The 20,346-nt window shown below is 39.5% G+C and overlaps 1 long non-coding RNA gene across 1 annotated transcript in view; it reads right to left on the bottom strand.

Moving 5' to 3' along the window:
* Positions 1-3,166: 3,166 nt before the first annotated feature.
* LOC120515165 overlaps positions 3,167-20,346 on the bottom strand; it is a 63,924-nt gene continuing 46,744 nt past the window's right edge. The window contains exon 3 of the long non-coding RNA XR_005630606.1: positions 3,167-3,881. This is a non-coding gene — a long non-coding RNA (uncharacterized LOC120515165). The remainder of the gene's footprint in view (positions 3,882-20,346) is intronic.

The raw sequence follows: 20,346 nt of genomic DNA, 5'->3' as shown, positions 1-20,346 counted from the left end.
CCAGAGGGGACTGGGCGGTCTCATGGCCTGGAATCCCTGCAGATTTTTTTTTTTTTTTCTCCGTCCTTCTGGAGTTTTTTTTTTGTTTTTTCTGTCCCCCCTGGCCATTGGACCTTACTCTTATTCTATGTTAATTAATGTTGACTTATTTTCTTTTCTTACTGTGTCTCTTATTTTTCTATTCTTCTTTATGTAAAGCACTTTGAGCTACATTTTTTGTATGAAAATGTGCTATATAAATAAATGTTGTTGTTGTTGTTGTTGTTGTTGTTATCTGACTGATGTGAAGGTACCTGACATGCTTGCTTACTGTCCCAATAAATCTCGTATGTAAATACATTTTTCTTTTCAGTTATTTTTGTCTTATAGGTAATATTTGTGTTTGTCTAATTAGTATCCTCTGGAGACCACAACTGGCCTATGTAGTAGCTGATTGATACGGACATGTTAGACATACTTACATACCCAGTAAAACTGTAAAGGAATTGATCATTATTACATACAGTTTAACCATAAATTCTATGGACCTACGTTTCCATTATGCAGTCATAGTGAGACAAAGTCTGTCTTGGAAGTATTGAAGAGAACAAAGAATCCAACCTTGGGTTCAGCCTATCCACCTTTATTATCACAAGGCCAATTCAGAGCCTCTAATTAACCTGTGCACAGATTTATTTGGAGAATGGCAGGAAACTTCCACGCCTTCATCAAATTGTTGTAGACACTACTGAATATGCAAAATCAAAAGTAAATGGAAAAGGACTAGGAATTGTTCTCAGAAGCTGTTAGACAACAGAACTCACTAACAGTATTTGGAAATGTGACTTTAAACAATGAATTTTAGTGTTTTGAGATAAAGTCTGAGCATTAGCTCCAAAGATATCATGAAGTGTGTTAAACAAAGATGGAATTAGTCAACTAAATTCACTGGAAGATTTTAATGGAGTAAGACTCTAGCGGGAGCCTAGCATTACTGTTACTACACTTGAAAACTTGGATGTTAAACAAGTTAAAGGCATGGACTGTATATAGCAGGACTTTTGGAATGTGTCTTCATCATAAATGTTGCGGTGGATAACCCATGTTGTAAATATACTGCTCAAAAAAATTAAAAGAACATTTGTTAATCAGAATATAGCATCAAATAAATGAAACTTCTGGGCTATTGATCTGGTCAGTTAAGTAGCAGAGGGTGTTGTTAATCAGTTTCAGCTGCTTTGGTGTTAATGAAATTAACAACAGGTGCACTAGAGGGGCAACAATGAGACAGCCCCCACATGCTATGTGACGATACCTGGACCCTACAGAGGATGCACATGTAGTCCATCTTCTCCAGGATGGTAAATTAATACTTGTCATTGCCAGAAGGTTTGCTGTGTCTCCCAGCACAGTCTCAAGGGCATGGAGGAGATTCCAGGAGACTGGCAGTTATTCTATTAGAGCTGAACAGGGCTGTAGAAGGCCCTTAACCCATCAGCAAGACTGGTATCTTCTCCTTCTGGAGAGGAGGAACAGGATGAGCACTGCCAGAGCCCTACAAAATGACCTCCAGCAGGCCACTGGTGTAAATGTTTCTGATCAAAAAATCAGAAACAGACTTCATGAGGGTAGCCTGAGGGCCCGAAATCCTCTAGTGGGCCCTGTGCTCACTGCCTGGCACCGTGGAGCTCAATTGGCATTTGCCATAGAATACTAGAATTGGCAGGTCCACCATTAGCACCCTGTGCTTTTCACAGATGAGGGCAGGTTCACCCTGAGCAAATGTGACAGACATGAAAGGGTCTGGAGAGGCTGTGGAGAACATTATGCTGCCTGTAACATCGTTCAGCATGACTTGTTTGGTGGTGGGTCAGTGATGGTCTGGGGAGGCATATCCATGGAGGGACGCACAAACCTCTACAGGCTAGACAACGGCACTTGACTGCCATTAGGTATTGGGGTAAAATCCTTGGACCCATTGACAGACCCTATGCTGGTGCGTTGAGTCCTGGGTTCCACCTGCTGCATGACAATACCCAGCCTCATGTGGCAAGAGTATGCAGGCAGTTCCTGGAGGATGAAGGAATTGATACTACTGACTAGCCCCCACGTTTGCCTGACCTAAATCCAATAGAACACCTCTGGGACATTATGTTTCAGCCCATCTGACAGTGTCAGGTTGCACCTCAGACTGTCCAGGGGCTCAGTGATGCCCTGGTCCAGATGTGGGAGTAGATCCCCCAGGACACCATTTGTCATCTTATGAGGAGACAGACATTGTCAGGCATGCATACAAGTATGTGGGGGGCATACAGACTACTGAGTGTGATTTGGAGTTGCTGCAATGAAATTTTGGCAAAATGAACAAGCCTGCCGCATCGTTTTTTCACTTTGATTTTCGGGGTGTCTTTGAATTTAACCCTGTGTAGGTTACTAATTTTCATTTCCATCTAACGATCTGGCATCCTTTCGTTACTAACACATTACCCAGTCCATACAAGTATAGATATCTAGCATGATTTTTTTCCCCATTAAGATCTGATGTATTTTCAAAGTGTTCCTTTAATTTTTTTGAGCAGTTTACATTACATAGTCTTTTAATGCCACTTGGAATTCCTATTTTTATTTATTTTACAGTATTTCGTCTTCTAAAAGGTATTTCACTTTAATTATGTCACATTTTTGCCATTGTGTTACTTATATTGTTTGTGGTGCCTCCTTTTTGTATCTTTTCATGTTATTGCAGGTGTTGATGTTGATCAAATATTTAATCAAATATTCTAACTGTACATTGAGTTGATTAGATGCATTTTTCTGCTAATCTCCTTGTGTAATGGCCCATCTCCTGGTATCTCTTCCATGCTCTTAAGACTGTGCTGGGAGATATAGCTCACCTTCTTGTGACGTCATGTATGGATGTGCCATCCTGGAGGACCTTAACTATCTGTGCAACCTGAATCAGCTACAGGGACGTCTCATGCTATCAGCAGTAACAAGGACACTAGTAAAATACAAAACTAGAGGAGAATCTGTCAGAAAGGATAAGGAAAGAACAACTGCCTGTGGACACCACCTGTAAAACCACTCTCTGTAGGTTGTCTTGTTGTTGCCTCTCACTTATGCTTCCTAACTGAACAGACTGATATTCTGGAAGCTCAGTTGATTTGGTGTTAGAATGTGACGATTAAGTGTTCAACACTGAACTGTTCTGAGTAGTGAACTTACAATGGGGCAACACCAAAATAGCTGAATTCAACAGTTCATAAATGTAATGCATAATATGGGGCACGGATCCAGTGTCCTAAGTTACAGTTCTGTACCTGGTGATTGACTGCATGGAAAAATGCATGTTAGGTTAATTGCCACTTTTAAATTCATCTTTTGTGGGTGTAAATGTGGGTGTGTATGTGAGTGGGCCTTACAGTGGACTGTCTTCCTGTCCAGGGCTGATTATTTCCTTTATACATAATGTGGTCAGGACAGGCTCATAGTCTAATGCCATGCAGAACTGAATAAATCGGGTTTCAGAATGCTTCACTATAATCGTTTTTCCCCACAGGTTTCTGAATATTATCATTTCTTTTCAAGTATTTAGGTTATGGTCAGGTGTAGGAATAGCACGCAAATATAAAAGTTGGGTTGCCAACCAGGTCATCTCGTTTAATTAACAAAAAAAGTCCAACAAAAGAAGTGCCTCTTGCCGTTATGTTGCCAGCCCTTAGGCAAAACATAAACAAACAGATTCATTTCTCCGCTACAGAATTAAGGGTCTTTCACAGGAGCTCTTGTCTGGTGGGTAGGTCTGGTCATAAAAGACATTTCTTTCTAGGCAGCTGATATTCTTATTGAGGATGAACCGGAAGGGGCTGAGCTAAGCACCCTCACTAAATGGTTTCTCGGTGCTGCGGGGAGAAAAAGAGAAGAGAATGTTAGCAACAGTGTTAACTTTCGCCCGGTGGGTTATTACATACCTCAATCTAGCCAATGAGGAGATATCCTCTGATACGCATACATGACAAGGCATATTTTTAAACATGAAAAAAAATCCCCTGGGATCTATTTTGTATTAACTGTCCAAAAAATCAAAGGAACACTTTGAAAACACATCAGATCTCAATTGGAAAAAAATCATGCTCTACATCTATACTGATATGGACTGGGTAATTTGTTAGGAATGAAAGGATGCCACATTGTTTAATGGAAATGAGAATTATCAACCTACAGAGGGCTAAACTCAAAGACACCCCAAAAATCCAAGTGAAAAAATGATGTGGCAGGCTACTCCAGTTTGACAAAATTTCACTCCAAATCCTACTCAGTAGTTTGTATGGCCCCCACGTGCTTGTATTGAATGCCTGACAACGTCGGGTCATGCTCCTAATGAGACGACGGATGGTGTCCTGGGGGATCTCCTCCCAGATCTGGACCAGGGCATCACTGAGCCCCTGGACAGTCTGAGGTGCAACCTGGCGGTGTCAGATGGGCTGAAACATAATGTCCCAGAGTTGTTCTATTGGATTTAGGTCAGGCAAGCGTGGGGTCCAGTCAATGGTATCAAATCCTTCATCCTCCAGGAACTGCCTGCATACTTTCACCACATGAGGCTGGGCATTGTCGTGCACCAAGAGGGTCTGACAATGGGTCCAAGGATTTCATCCCAATAACTAATAGCAGTCACAGTCTGGCCCGCAGAGGTCTGTGCGTCGCTCCATTAATATGCCTCCCCAAACCATCACCGACCCACCACCAAGCCTGTCATGCTGAACGATGTTACAGGCAGCATAACATTCTCCATGGCTTCTCCAAACCCTTTCATGTCTGTCACATGTGCCAGTGGTGGACCTGCCAATTTTGGTACTCTATTGCAAATACCAATCAAGATCCACGGTGATGGGCAGTGAGCACAGAGCCCACTAGAATATGTTGGGCCCTCAGGCCACCTTCATGAAGTCTGTTTCTGATTGTTTGGTGAGAGACATTCACACCAGTGGTCTGCCTGCTGGAGGTCATTTTGTAGGGCTCTGGCAGTGCTCATCCTGTTCCTCCTTGCCCAAAGGAGCAGACACCAGTCCTGCTGATGGGTTAAGGGCCTTCTACAGCTCTGTCCAACTCTGCTAGAGTAACTGCCAGTCTCCTGGAATCTCCTCCATGCCCTTAAGACTGTGCTGGGAGACACAGCAAACCTTGTGGCAATGACAAGTATTAATTTGCCATCCTGGAGAAGATGGACTACCTGTGCATCCTCTGTAGGGTCTAGGTATCGCCTCATGCTACCAGTAGAGACACTGACCGTAGCCAAATACAAAACTAGTGAAAAAACAAACAGAAAAGATGAGGAGGGAAAAATGTCAGTGGCCTCCCTCCACCTGTTAAACCATTCCTGTTTTGGGGGTCATCTCATTGTTGCCCCACTAGTGCGCCTGTTGTTAATTTCATTAACACCAAAGCAGTTTAAACTGTTTAACAAGCCCCTCTGCTACTTAACTGAGCAGATCAATATCCCAGAAGTTTCACTGACTTGATGCTATGCTCTGATTTTTTTCTCTATTTTTGTGAGAACTGTTTTTCTGTGAATTTTCACTAAACCTTTTTAAAACAAACTCTATTGGACTGAGAAATTTCTTTTGTTACTTGTTTGACTCATGCTGGACCCTACCTTGCCAATTCAGTAGCTGCTCAATTTTGGGAAACTGGAAAATATGGAAAATATGTGCACTGTAGATGAGCAGTCTAATCACTGGGCTCCAGAATGTCTACTTTTAGCAAATGTAGTGTCATTAGACCAAAACCTAATAAGCATTTATTTAGTGCCACATAGTCAGTGAGTTGTTGAAAGCACCAAATTATGAGTATAGATTTTTGTTTGTTTCAAAATAACCTCAGATAATTCTAATAATCTAGAAATCAAGAACTTTTAAATACATAGTGTAACCACATTGCTTAGTTTTCTTATGGATTGTCAGATTTGTTAAGCCTACTTTCTGAACCTGTTTTCCAGTACCTGTCATTGAATCATTGAAGAACTTCTAGTGCCGACCTTTAAATACAGGCTGATCACCCATTTCTTTCTTTTTGTTCTGTAGCTTGAATAACAATATGTTAAGTTTGCTTATATTATTGTACTTCTTCCTGTAAAGACTTTCTCATTTTATAATACATATAGTACATTTTTTATTCAGTGTAATTTCAGTGACTTTGTAAACAGCTTTGTGAGAGAACTGTACATAATTTAATAAAGCCTGACTGATATTCCAGTCAAAGTACATGATTCTCTGATATTTTACTAAAGGTTTTTGTGCTTTTTCTTCTTCCTGTTGGAGAAGATGCTTGGTAATGATTTTAAAAACCTATGATAGGTTAATGGTGCTACTCTTAAAAGAAAAGAGCAATTACTTAAGAATAATGCTTTACAATATTAAAAGGTTGAAAAAAATCAACTATTTTGTAGTATTTTAAAAGTAAACATTTTAGATTAGATAGTCAATCAAGAAATCATCCAATAAGTAAATAAAAAAAATTAAATAAATTTAATAAGTACATTGGCTGGAAGCACTGAATTACCTAATAGCAGTTGGCAGAAAAGACCCCCAGTGATGCTTCTTGGCACACTGTAGTGGATTGAGCCTGTGGCTAAAAATGCTCCAATAGAATGCCTCCTGGAGAGGATGGAGGAGATTTTTCATGATGGCATCCAATGTTGCCATCACTTTCATTTCCACAACAGCTTTCATTGTTCACCCTGTGTTGGCACCATCTTTCCTGATAAGCTTGTTCAGGCTTTTGAATTCAGGTTGCTACCCAGGTGCCTGCAGTGTAGAACAACACACTGGATGCTATAGAGTGGTAGAACATGTCCAGCTGCTTGCTGAACACATCAAAAGACCTGAGTCTCCTTAGCAAGTCCAGTCTGCTCTGACCCTTCTTGTACAGCACCACTGTGTTGTCAGACCAGTCCAGTTTGCTGTTTATGTGAAACCCCACACACTTCAAGCTCTGCACCACTTCCAAGTACTCCTCCTGAATGGTGACTGGTCTCAGAGGCTCCTTGGCATGCCAGAAGTCCATCAACAGCTCTTTTGTCTTGCTGATGTTCAGCTGGAGGTTGTTGTCCCTGCACCACATGAAGATATCCTCCACACCGTTCCTGTACTCTGACTCATTTCCATTTTTAATGCAGCCTATGATAGACGAGTCACTTGAAAATTTCTGTAGGTGGTAAGCACTGGCATTGCACTAGAAGTCTGTTGTGCAGAGGGTAAAAAGCAAGAGAGATGGGATAGATCCCTGAGATGCTCCAGTATTACACACCACCACTTCTGACACACTGTCCCTCAGCCTCACAAACTGCTCTCTGTTGGTCTGGTATGATTCATGGTTCATGATTCAGGAGACTTAGGATACAAGAAGATTCAAAGCCTTCAGTTTTTTGTTGCCCAGTCAATGTGGCAGAATGCAAACTGCAGAAGTTCTAAATGTTCTGAAACCAGGGGGTCATAGCTGTTTTAGGACCAGCGTCTCAAATGTCTTCATAATATATGAAGTAAGAGTAACTCGTCTGAAGTCTTTACCATCACTGGAATGCCTTTTCTTTGGCACTGTATCCACACAGAATGTTTTCCATAGCTAGGGAACTTTCTGTAAATTCAGTTAAAGGGAAAATAAGTGCTGGCTGGCACATGGCTCAACACCTTGAAGCCTTGTTTGTGTAGAGTTTTCCCAGTTCTCTCTCCTCACTTGATTAGCAAAGACACACAGTCCAGGGAATGGAGGGGGCTGAAGACCACATGTGCGATGTAATTTTAATCAAATTATTTTTCAGTGCTTCCCAACCATATTTCCAATCATCAATTTATCAATTAGCTGATCACACTTAATCTACTTTGGGGCTCACAGACACTCTTTGTGTATTCTGGCATCTCTTGGCAGAAACCAGCGCCTGAATTAAGTGCCAATCCACTCGTGGAATTCATCCACACCTACTCATGCCAGGTCAGTTTAGGGAACTTTTGAAAATAACAGATTATTGGGATGTGGGAGGGAACCTGAAGCATACAGAGAAAAAAAATGTGCCGAACCATGTTTCAAAAAAACAAAACTTAAAATACAATTATATTATATACTGTACTCAGTATTGTGCAAAATCTTAAGACACCAAAGAAATGTATTTTTGGAACTAGATGTCTGGGCAATAAGGGTTTATTTGCTTATCACAGAACTATGTAACACTACAATAAACAGAAATAAACATTTATGAGATAAAAAAATTGTAAGGATTTTCCAAGAATGTTATGGTATCTTGTGATTTTGCTAGAAGAAAACAGTTTTGGTCCTTAAACCTCTCCTCAGGGTACCACAATCATTCCACATATTTGTTCATATCCAGCTAACAGTACACCAGATTCAAGTTAATGAGGTAGTCATTGTGGTGGTGATGCAATCTACAAAAACTACAAAAAACAACTAAAATACAATTAAACTGACATTAAATGAGAGCTTTGTATCAATAATGCAATGGTCAGTAGGCAGTAGTATACTAAAGTGAACTTTCAAGAAAGACATTTAATGACACTTGGCAAGTTGAAGACAGAACATTCAGTGGAAAATCTTAAAAGCCATCAGCATTTCATGAACAGTACTTACTGTTAAAGTAATTTCCTTAAGAGGTGCAGGGAATCTTAGTGAGGTGCTTGTTCAGCTGCTGAGAAAAGCATCTAGCACCAAAGAGTCACATTAAAGGGGAACTATAAGGCAAGTCTAGATTGCATTGAGGAGCAACCATTTTAGGTTATGTTTTTGTTTGGGGGTAAGGCGAAAGACAGTCAAGTTGTTAAAAACAATACACAGAATTATACCAAAATGAATTACTGAAGTTTTGCATTCTAAAGGGAAGTCACAGAATATACTGACCTGTTCAAAAACACAAGATGTTGTCATTAGTTTTTATTGTATGAATGTCTATTTGTATTCATTTTTAATCATATATAGTGTTTTTATAAGCAAATAAACACTTACTGCAGATGGCTAGCTTTAAAAAAGATTTTAGCTAATTTTGAGTATGAGCAAAAGCAAGAGTGTGCCCTTTGTTCAACTAACACCTTATTCAAAGATGGTTTGCCCATGGAGCCCTGAAGTGGATTCAGAAGGTCTGGTAAGGAGAGGATGGGCAGAAAAGTCCTTGTATTATTGCCTGTGTAATTTTGCCTAATGCTGTGTCATTTCACTAAATGAATATGCATTGTGACAGTGGCTTGGCGTCCTTACCCAGCCGGGGCACCCCTGCACACTATATTCAGGGGGAGCAGCCATGGACATTGCAATACCTCCCCCTGAACGCTAGTTGGCCGCCTCCCTTGGATGGAACAGTGTCTCGGGTTCCTGCAGGGCATCCTGGGAATTGGAGTTGGGTGCAGCCCTGTTGGGTCCCGCAGGTACAGCCAGGGGGTGCTGTATTTGGGACTCCTGAGCCCATGTGGGCAACCAATTCGTCACACCCAGAAGTGCAGCTGGAAAATGGGATCAAGCACCTGGAGCACTTCTGGGTGAACTATAAAGGGAGCCAGCGACCACCACTCAGTGGCCACAGTCAGATGGAAGGAGGACGAAGCTTGGTGAGGAGTGGTGGAGAAGAAAGAAGAGACATTTATGGTTGATTGCTGAATTGTGCTTGGGACTGTGCTGTTTCTGGGGGTACGGGGAAGACGTAACCCACAGATGAAGAAAATAAAACTTTATTTAATTTTACACGTGTTTCCCGTGTTAAATCTGTGTCGGGTTGGGCGCTATATAGCGTCTTTCTTATAGCATTCTTAAACAGTTTTAATTTAAAATTTAGTAGATACTCCACACTGTTTTGTATTTTTAAATAATAACACCATCTCAGTTATGATTTGACATTTGAGTAGATTGTAGGTATACAAACCGCTTTGGTTAAAATAGTCAATCATGTATGTTTTAATACTAATTCAAATCATATGTCAGTTCTTGTTCAATTAGATTTGAGAGCAGCATTTGACACCATCAATCACAGAATTCTTATTGACCAATCTCCGACAGTGAGATAGCCTTTCTGGCAGCACCTTGAGTCGGTTTCACTTTTATACCACAAGAAGAAAGTTTTTGTCAGTTGTGACGATGATATGATACTGGTTCCATTATTATTCTTAATATGCATGCTCCCATTAATCCTGATAATTTCGTAACATAAAGTATATTACCACAGCTGTGCAAACAACAACAGTTTTAATTATCGATAACGCCAGATCATCCTTAGGCTCTAAATCCTTGGATTCAGTGTCTTACAGACACCATGAAATAGTTTATATATATTATATATTATTATTATTATTATTATATAATAATTTTCCTAAACCTGACAAGGAAAAAAATGCACATTTGAATTATTGGCAGCAAACAAAAAGTGTGGACATTAGATATAAACTAGCCTATATAGCTTTACTAATAATTTTAGATTCAAAGCTAAACTTCAATTCACACTTTAGGCATATTACAAAAACTATGTCCTTTCACTTAAGAAACATTGCCAGAGTTTATTTCACTGCTGGATGCTGAAAAGTTATATAATAACATGCTTTTGTCTTAGATTATTGCAATGCACTCTTATCAGGATTACCTAAAAAAGATATAACTCACCAGCAATTAGTCAGAAATGCAGCATCAAGAATGTAATTGAAAAGGGAATATCAGAGCATATTTCAGAGGTCTTAACATCATTACACTAGTTGATTGTGTCTTTTATGATTGATTTTAAAATACTTTTAAAATGTTTATACTGTAGAGCTTTAAACAACCTAGAATTTCTGTATATTTTGGAATTCTTGCTCCCCTGCTTTCCAAATTGTAATGTTACGTCCCCTAGCCAGTGTTCTGTTTCTATGCACCAAAAATCTGCAATAATTTACCATTAGAGATTTGCTAGGCCAGCTGACCACTTCAAAAACCTTCTCAAAGCCTACCTTTGGCTTTCGTGATAACTTAAAAAATTACTAGCATCACTAGTATTGCTTAATGCGGAAGAGGAGAGGAAATTGATTCTTTTCATAAAATAAAATTGTATTAGCTGTTTTATTGACTGGTCACTAATCACTGCTTTTGTTTCTGGTACACAGCGGTGGCACTATGCGCCACTACCCCTAAATCAAATTATGGTGCAGTCATCTGAGATGCTAGGAAAAGGAAGATAGCTCCACAAAATTATAATTTTAATGGTGACCACTGATGGACTGTATAATGCTCAGGGGGGACTGTGGAGTCCTTTGGATTTTTCTCCAACATCTCATCAACTGGATTTTTTATTTTCCTGTCGACCTTGGCCATCTGATCATAAGTTTTGTTATTGAGTTGAGTTGTCTTTCAGCTGTTATAAATGTCCTTTCTTTGGTTTTTAGCTTTGCTTTGTAACTTTGGCTAGCCATTATTATGGTAAAGCACTTTGAAGTAATTTCATATATGAAAATGTGCTAAAGAAATTAATGTTGTGGTTGTTGTTGATGCTTACATGTAAAAACTTAACTTGGTTATTCTTTGGCTTTTTACCACCAAAATTATATGCAGTTATGACTCGGTTATCAATGTCTCGAATAGCAATGTTGCATTTTAATGATTGAGCTTCTGTTGAGATACAATAAATGAAATGACATAAAGGCATGTTCCTGTCTGCTGGTACGTGGTATGCTTTTGCCATGCACTGTATACGGAATGCAGTGCTGCAGATGCAGTGCCTTGTATCTAAAGTCAGCGTGGTAAAAGTGACATCAGAGGCATGCCCCCCAACCCCATTTATATATGTCAATTCACTTAATGACCAAATTGACTAAACACACTCTAGTCAGAACCAAATGCCGTCATCAAGTCAGACATGGCTATAATATCCAAGAAATTATAGTATTACAGCCATAGGGTCCATATGACTGGCATGGGGTGAAGGTAGGACTCTTATCCTGATGAGAGTTATAAGAACTACACTCACCTAAAGGATTATTAGGAACACCATACTAATACGGTGTTTGACCCCCTTTCACCTTCAGAACTGCCTTAATTCTACGTGGCATTGATTCAACAAGGTGCTGAAAGCATTCTTTAGAAATGTTGGCCCATATTGATAGGATAGCATCTTGCAGTTGATGGAGATTTGTGGGATGCACATCCAGGGCATGAAGCTCCTGTTCCACCACATCCCAAAGATGCTCTATTGGGTTGAGATCTGGTGACTGTGGGGGCCATTTTAGTACAGTGAACTCATTGTCATGTTCAAGAAACCAATTTGAAATGATTCGAGCTTTGTGACATGGTGCATTATCCTGCTGGAAGTAGCCATCAGAGGATGGGTACAGGTGGTCATGAAGGGATGGATATGGTCAGAAACAATGCTCAGGTAGCCCGTGGCATTTAAACGATGCCCAATTGGCACTAAGGGGCCTAAAGTTTGCCAAGAAAACATCCCCACACCATTACACCACCAGCCCGCACAGTGGTAACAAGGCATGATGTATCCATGTTCTCATTCTGTTTACACCAAATTCTGACTCTACCATTTGAATGTCTCAACAGAAATCGAGACTCATCAGACCAGGCAACATTTTTCCAGTCTTCAACTGTCCAATTTCGGTGAGCTCATGCAAATTGTAGCCTCTTTTTCCTATTTGTAGTGGAGATGAGTGGTACCCGGTGGGGTCTTGTAGCCCATCCGCCTCAAGGTTGTGCGTGTTGTGGCTTCACAAATGCTTTGCTGCATACCTCGGTTGTAACGAGTGGTTATTTCAGACAAAGTTGCTCTTCTATCAGCTTGAATCAGTCGGCCCATTCTCCTCTGACCTCTAGCATCAACAAGGCATTTTCGCCCACAGGACTGCTGCATACTGTTTTTGCCTTTTCACACCATTCTTTGTAAACCCTAGAAATGGTTGTGCGTAAAAATCCCAGTAACTGAGCAGATTGTGAAATACTCAGACCGGCCCGTCTGGCACCAACAACCATGTCACGCTCAAAATTGCTTAAATCACCTTTCTTTCCCATTCTGACATTCAGTTTGGAGTTCAGGAGATTGTCTTGACCAGGACCACACTCCTAAATGCATTGAAGCAACTGCCATGTGATTGGTTGATTAGATAATTGCATTAATGAGAAATTGAACAGGTGTTCCTAATAATCCTTTAGGTGAGTGTATAAGAAAGCACACAGGTATAAACAGTACAATGTCAGGATTCTGGGATTAGGGAGTGATAGTCATTGACATTAAGAATCAATAATATGCACTGGAATGGTCTTTCGGCATTGGTCTTTCTGACCATTGGGCAAGCATACTGTGTAGTTCATGTCACTGTCTGCAAAGGTGTGGAGAACTGTGCTAGAGTTGGACATGGTCATCTGTGGAAGTTATTACTGGGTGGAGTGCTGCCATTTTATATAGTATGTAGCCTTATCTAATTACAGTATTTAGTGGAAGTATCTAAGTGAGAATAAGTCAGCAATCCATTTATTGAATGGATTCATTATTGTCAGAGTTTGTGGGAACTGAAGCTTATTCTTGCCACATTTAATGCAAGACAATAATCAACCTTGGGTGGGCCATCAGTCCATCATAGTGCAGTCTACCTTACATACAACATATCATACAGAATGGGGATGAAAATCTCCTCTGCTTACAAGTCGTTGGGATTTAGGAGGAAACAGTAAAGATATTTATCACAAATATACTATATTTATGGAAAGTGAACTACATTATCAAAGATTTCAGACTTTGATGTATATTTTATCAGAAAAGAACTGCCAATTTTTTCAACTTTGGCATTATGACAAAAAAAAAACAAAAAAAAAAAAACATGAATAAGTTCATTTCAGTGCAATGGTTATTGTAAATGGAGTTTGGTTCTTTAAATAAACAAGAAAATAACTGCATAAATTCTAGGACTGTCAGTGTCCATGTTCATGTTCTAGATAAATGGATTAGGTACAACAGAGTATTTGTTTTCCTGTGTAATGACGCAGAGAGATTTGTTATTTCCCAAGGCTCCCAGGCCTCTTGCATTGCCCCACATTCTCTAAGCTATATTTCACTTTGCTCTCTGAATCCCCAAACAAATTTATTCAGCAGTCGTATTTAGGGGAGAAGATACCTGTCAGCCACAAGCCCTACATTGGGATCCAAGTGTGTTGATTTAGCTTACTGATACCTGCCTCACAAATCTAGAGCTGTTCTAACTCATTGATTTCTACTAGTACTATTCAATTGCATTATTCTTTCCAGCTTTCAGGTTGCTGGAGCACTGATCTTCTTTAATATGTGTTCATGGACCAGTTGGTATCAGTGGTGTGGCTGTATCACCTAATGTACCTCCTCTTTCCTCTATGCCTGATACAGAAAAGTCAGAGTATGAGCAACATGGAAACATAGTTCAGGAAAACAATGCATTTTAATGGATAGCTCAGTTAAACACTGGTGGAAAACAAGAGGCTCATTCAAGTAAAATTGTGCTTTCTCAAATTATAATACATAAAAGTAAAGGCCTGGAAAATTCCAAAAGCAATCAGATGTAAACCCACTTATACAACCTTAGGTATCTCCTGATTTTCTATTTCATCATAACCAACAAGTAAAGACAGGCCAACTGCGTTACAGCTAATACATTTTAGACATATCCTTTAATCCTTAATTAAACATCTGATTTCAAATTCACTGTGGGCTGTAAAGTCTAGGGTTGGAAGTGAGTTGAGCAAAGTATGTCCTGCAGATCCAGAAGGACAATAGAAGGTGAGGTGTAAATATTTGAGTGTGCTGACTTGGCCAAGAGAAAGAGTCAAATTAATAAAGTTGTACAGTGAAACTCAGCATGACAGCATAATTTCTTTATACTTTATATTTATTTTTTTGTATATAATCCTTTTACTTTTGGTTCCTATGTAAAAGACAGCTTACTATATAAACACACAGTGGGCAGTTTATAAGGGATATCAGCTCTTTATGACCTACAATACAAGTCATGAACAAATTCTGAACAAATACAGTATGCTGTATTACAGAACAATGCAAAAAAACTGATGATGAAATAGGCTAACTCTCAAAGAAAAATAATTTATACTCCACTTTTGTTGTTTGCTATTCAGTTGTTTTATTTTCACCTGAAAACAGTTTGCATTGTGTCTATCTAAATGTTAAGGAAAAAAGGTTAAAGGTTATTTCCAGGCTGAAAAGGAAAGAAGGTTAAAGACACAATGTTTCAACTGTATAGCCTTCAATAGGTGAGCAACCGAAAAGGAAATAACAGGTAACATTTATAGGAGGTGAAGGATGGAGCAAACCAGTGAGTTTAAAGTGGACAAGGTGAGAGTGGGTAAGAAAAAGATACCATTTGAGAAGATGAATGAAGTCATTCATTAAGACCCGGAGAAATATGTGATCCCAAGGTAAGGGTGAGCTTTGCTTCAAATGATCAGATGTTAACACATCTAAGAAAACATCTAAGTACCCTGGTCTTTGATTTCTACTCGTGCTACTCAATTTAAAGGTACATTTCTACCAATTATTGAACTGAGCTTCACACTATGAAGTGGTACTGTAGTGCAGTGGTTAGCAACTCTACTGCTGAATCTTGTAGTTTTCCTCCCACATCCTGATTAAGTTGATTGATAACACAAAATTTATAGGGTCATTATTGCCACATGTACAGATGTTTCCTGATGTTCATTCTGGACAGCAGAGATTTCCTCCTGGCACACCTCCAATGTGAATCTAATGTGTACAGCCTCTTTCTAATGTTAGTCTTATGCACTTTACCATTAACAAAGGGCAAGATTTACCTGTAAGGCCCATGATGAAAGTTTGGAGATATGGGAGACTTTTTTCAGCATCTTGTGTTCTGTGTTTGGGCTGAACTTGCTGGGGAGACCTAGCCTGGACAAATTGATCATTGTATGAAAACTTCTCCAATTATAGATGATCTTCCGGACAATGGAGTGATTGATTTCCAATTGTTTGGAGATTCTTTTAAATCCTGCTCCAGACTAGTAAGCATCTGTTTTATCTTGGTAGAGTAATATATATATTGCTCTACTGTCCCCTATTGTATTATTAATATCTAGCCTTAGAATGCCTAATCTCACAGACTTACCACTGTATATAACTTATCCCCACCTTCCCTTCTATATCTATAACCTCAGGCAATTAGATGTAGTAAAAAGACAAGCAGGAGTTGTTACACATAAAATAGTGTATTACTGATAATATTCATAAATAATAACAAAATGCAAAGTACATTTGAATATTGGCAACCATACAACCTGATAAAATGGTGGTGTGTAATTCAGGTGGCACACAGACTTGCAGTTACTTAAAATGTCTCTAGTTAAGGCATCGTTGGTGCTCAGCTTTCAGCCACATGTCTGTTCAATATGGCTGCTGAGCTGTGCTCTTCATTGTGTTGTCTTCATCATCACAGGTTAGCAAGAGAGATGCTTCTTCATATGTGGGTCAGTCAGAGAGAGAGAATGTGGTTGAGCAAGCAAATTTATAGATGTTCTCTCCAATTCCTAGAACCAATAGGACATCATGGTACTTGAAGGCCTCTGAGACTAGCCAATTCCAAACAGCCATACCTCAGACCAATGTTTGAAATAGAACATCTTATCTCCTGCCCCCAGAAGACCATATATTACACTAACCTGGCTTTGTGTGGGGGATGGGGGAAAAGACTTTAGCAAAGAAATCCTCATCAAACTGGTTTAAGACACATCCCCCAAATACTGTCGTAAAATTACAAAGAAAAGTCATAAACATGGGGGGAATAAACAAGAATGCCTCTCACCAAAGGTACCACTAAATTACATTGGTTTGCCTAAATTATAAATAAAGACATACAAAACATTTATCAAGTTATGTGCAAAATCCTACATCACAACAGCATCTATAACCTTCTTTCTAGGCCTAGTGATACACACTTCAACAATGACCAAATTAAACTAAATATCTGAGGTTCAAGTAAGAATAGTTCCTCCAAGGTCCTGTCTAATGACGTTCTAATCATTTGCACTTGATCTGGTGCATTTGATTTTATATGTAGGTGTACTTACTTTTTGCACATGTGAAAATTAAATTGTTTGGAATACAAACTGTAAATGTAGCATGGTATTTGTTTAATTACATTGCTTTTATCTATAGCCACTGTTTAAATCAAGGTCAAATCTTGATGTGTCCACATACTTTTTAAAAGATAAAACATGGGATGTGCTTACTTTTCACATGGCTGGTAACTGCTATATGCCATTGATTTTTACCTTTTGCCATGATCTTTTTGACCTTCGATTTGTCTTTGTGATTTTACTTTTGGTTTGACATTTATGTTTATGGTCTTTACTGACATTTTTGACCACTGATGACAACTAAGCTTCCTCCTTTTTAACTATTTACTTTCTCTTGGTTTTATTATTCTTATGTTGCTGCCTGTCCTGCTTTTTACGATGCTTTCATGACAATAACTGACCCTGTTTTGGCACAAATTAATATTCAATTAGTGTAAGAATGTAAGAAAAATAAAACCAATATCCAAGGTGGTGGTGGGATTACATCAGGGATCGGCTCTGAGTCCTTTCTTATTTGCAATGGTGATAGGCAGGTTGACAGACGAGATTAAACAGGATTCCCTCATGGACTATGATGTTTGCTGATGAAATTGTGATCGGTAGCGAGAGTAGGGAGCAGGTTGAGGAGACCCTGGCCAGGTGGAGATATGCTCTAGAGAGGAGAAGAATGAAGGTCAGTAGGAACAAGACAGAATACATGTGTGTAAATGAGAGGGAGGTCATTGGAATGGTGAGGATGCAGGGAGTAGAGTTGGCGAAGGTGGATGAGTTTAAACACTTGGGATCAACAGTACAGAGTAATAGGGATTGTGGAAGAGAGGGGATAAAGAGAGTGCAGGCAGGGTGGGATGGGTGGAGAAGAGTGTCAGGAGTGATTTGTGACAGATAGATATTAGCAAGAGTGAAAGGGAAGGTCTACAGGATGGTAGTGAGACCAGCTATGTTATATGGGTTGGATACGGTGGCACTGACCAGAAAGTAGGAGACAGAGCTGGAGGTAGCAGAGTTAAAGATGCTAAGATTTGCACTGGGTGTGACGAGGATGGATAGATTTAGAAACGAGTACATCAGAGGGTCATCTTAAGTTGGAAGGTTGGTGAGACAAAGTCAGAGAGGTGAGATTGCGTTGGTTTGGACATGTGCAGAGGAGAGATGCTGAGTATATTGGGAGAAGGATGTTAAGGATAGAGCTGCCAGGAGAGAAGAAAAGAGGAAGACCTAAGAGGAGGTTTATGGATGTGGTGAGAGAAAACATGCAGGTGCTGGGTGTTACAGAGCAAGATGTAGAGGAGATGATCTGCTGTGGCAACCCCTAACGGGAGCAGCCAAAAGAAGAAGAAGACAGAGAGTCCTTATAGTATAAAGTCACCTTAGTAAGAGACGTACGGCTGATCTCATGGGTGGTAGTATTGTGCCTTTACTGTACCTTTACTTTCTAAACTTAAATAACTTCCTTACTTCTCTTTATCTATTTGTGCGTTTCCCATTTTTCTCACTTTATATGGTGGTGAAAAGTTAAGGGTTAAATCTCAGTTGTTTTTTTCTGAAAATGGCTATACTTTAATATGTGCATCCACTCCAAACGTGAGGTGCCATTTTCTGTGTTTATTTGTATTTTCGATGCACATTTGAAAAATATGGTGCCATGTAATATCACAGAAGATTCATTTATGCAGTAAAGGGAAGCTGACATTTGTCTGGTTCAAGAATTATTGTAAGCAAGTTGGCTGAGTGCAGCTACCAGACCCTCAACAGTGACGCACAGCAATGGTCAGATTTATATCAAACGATTGAAACTGAAACAGCGTAAGTCAGCAACATTAAAACCTGAGACAGAGATCTGTAAATGAAAAAAAGATCTAAAGTGACAATTTGTTTACAAGTTTTCGACCCTAAGGAGGTATTTCACAATATGAGGTGGAAAGATGTTGACCAATTATTAAGTTTACATACTATCTGAGACTCAAAAAGCAGGATGCTTTTAAAGAAGGATGAAAGAAACAGTAATAATAAATGAGCCAAAAAAAAAATAGCATTGCAGTCTCCCAAAAAAATGACTGCTTTCAGCTACGCACACACATGCCAATGAATGTGCTTGAGCGAACAAGAGAAAAAAAGAGCTAGACAAACAACTCAAAAAAAAGCCATTTTTCACATTTTAATAGCCTTCATTTCCCTTCTTAATAAAAGCAAGAGGAGCTGAAGTCAATAGTTGAGAGCTGCTTGAAATGAGTGGCAGGCTGAGGAAAGGAGAATGGAGAGCGAGTTGGTGGAGGGGGGGTGTTACATGGTCTGGGGCACTTGTGAATAATGATTCTGCCTGCCTACACATCCGAGTTGCCCCATTTATAACAATCTGGGGGCCGGTCTCTTTAATTTTTCTCCAGCGCTCCTGGCCGAGTGCAGCAGGAGATTAATCAGCGTCCCGTCAGACAGGACAGATTGCCAACCGGCCCAGATGAATTTATCACTCCTCAATAAAGACAAGCCGCTTTCACCAGGGGTGGGTTTAAAAAAGAGTAAAGGAAAGCAAGAGAGAGGAGTTAGCATCTTTGTCAAAAATGTCAAGTTGGTAAATATGAGAATTTCATTGGCAGTCTTCTTATTGTTGATCAACTAGTCAGACTTCTTTGTATTGCACATATGGATTTTGTTACCCTTTTTGTTTTGTTCTGTTTGAGCTGTAACATTTCGCAATGCTCTGAAAATCTGAACTCCAACTGGACCTCAATAAACTCATGATTTCTGTGCAAGTAATTCAATGATTGAGGTGCAACTGCATGTTTGTGCCCTAAACTTCATGAACAAATATTAATTACTTTTTGATTATTATGGTCGCAAAACTCATCACTTTAGTACATTTCCTGAAGCTTTTTAATCCATCAGACCTGCCACCTATCCAGACAGCATAAGGTAAAAGGAAGGAACCAACTCTGGAAGTGATGTCAGTCCAATCCATGGTATGGGGAAGTTTATTTAAGACTGAAGCCAGGAAGCACTTCTTTATGCAAAGAGTTATGAGACTCTGGAACAAATTACCAAGACATGGAGTTGAAGCAGAAACCTTGACAACCTTTAAGAAGAAACTGGATGAGATACTGGGAAAGATTGGCCAAACAAACAGGCTTGATGGACTGAATGGTCTCCTCACGTTTGCCAAATATCTTATAATTCTTATGGCAAATGCACACACTATTCCCTTGGGTTGGTTAAGTACAGGGGTGTCAAACTTAGTTTTGCTGAGGTCCAAAAGCAATATTTCATATACCTGATGTG

Source organism: Polypterus senegalus, chromosome 14 (genome assembly GCF_016835505.1).
Source record: "Polypterus senegalus isolate Bchr_013 chromosome 14, ASM1683550v1, whole genome shotgun sequence".
In the NCBI taxonomy this organism is placed as follows: domain Eukaryota; kingdom Metazoa; phylum Chordata; class Cladistia; order Polypteriformes; family Polypteridae; genus Polypterus; species Polypterus senegalus.
This window is presented reverse-complemented; position numbering and strand designations above follow the sequence as displayed.